Source organism: Triticum dicoccoides, chromosome 7A (genome assembly GCF_002162155.2).
Source record: "Triticum dicoccoides isolate Atlit2015 ecotype Zavitan chromosome 7A, WEW_v2.0, whole genome shotgun sequence".
In the NCBI taxonomy this organism is placed as follows: Eukaryota; Viridiplantae; Streptophyta; class Magnoliopsida; order Poales; family Poaceae; genus Triticum; species Triticum dicoccoides.
The window spans coordinates 138,792,282-138,792,927 of NC_041392.1; positions in this window are offsets into that span (position 1 = coordinate 138,792,282).

Sequence of the window (646 nt, forward strand, 5' to 3'; positions counted from 1 at the left end):
CCGTAAGCTCCACCGCCAACCATCGTCGCCGTCGCCGACCACCGCGGCCTATTTTTCATTTCTTTTGTTAAGATGTATGTATGTTCACTGTATATATAATGTTCTGTATATGCTGTATAATGCTCTTTATATGTTCATATGTAACATTTAAGAAAAAAAGTGTTGTGTTGGAGAAGAAAAGAGGAAGAAGGAAGAAGAAGGAAAAGAAGGAGCGTGTAAATGTCCTTTTTTAGATTTTTTGTTGTTTGCATTTTTATAAAAATGTATATATGTATGTATGTTCTCTGTGTATATGGCAAAATTTCAGAATTTTTTGATTGGTTTAGAATAGGTTTTCAGCAAGGAATTTAAATCTGGTTCAAATTTCATTTGAATGAAATTTAAAAAAATTAAACTATGGATCAGAAGGTTTTTGGTGAAATGGAGTGTGGGTACTGTCATGAAGTTGGAGTAATTTTTGTGGTTGTAAAAGAGTTAAGAAAATTTAGAATGTGTTAAATATGTCAAAAATGTTTTTTTGTTCATAGAAAGTTTTTTGTTCATAGGCAGAAAGTTTTTATATATGACTATGGATATATGAGCAATGATGATCCATGAATGTATGCATTGATATATATATGTATTTTTGTTCATAGCATTTTTTCCA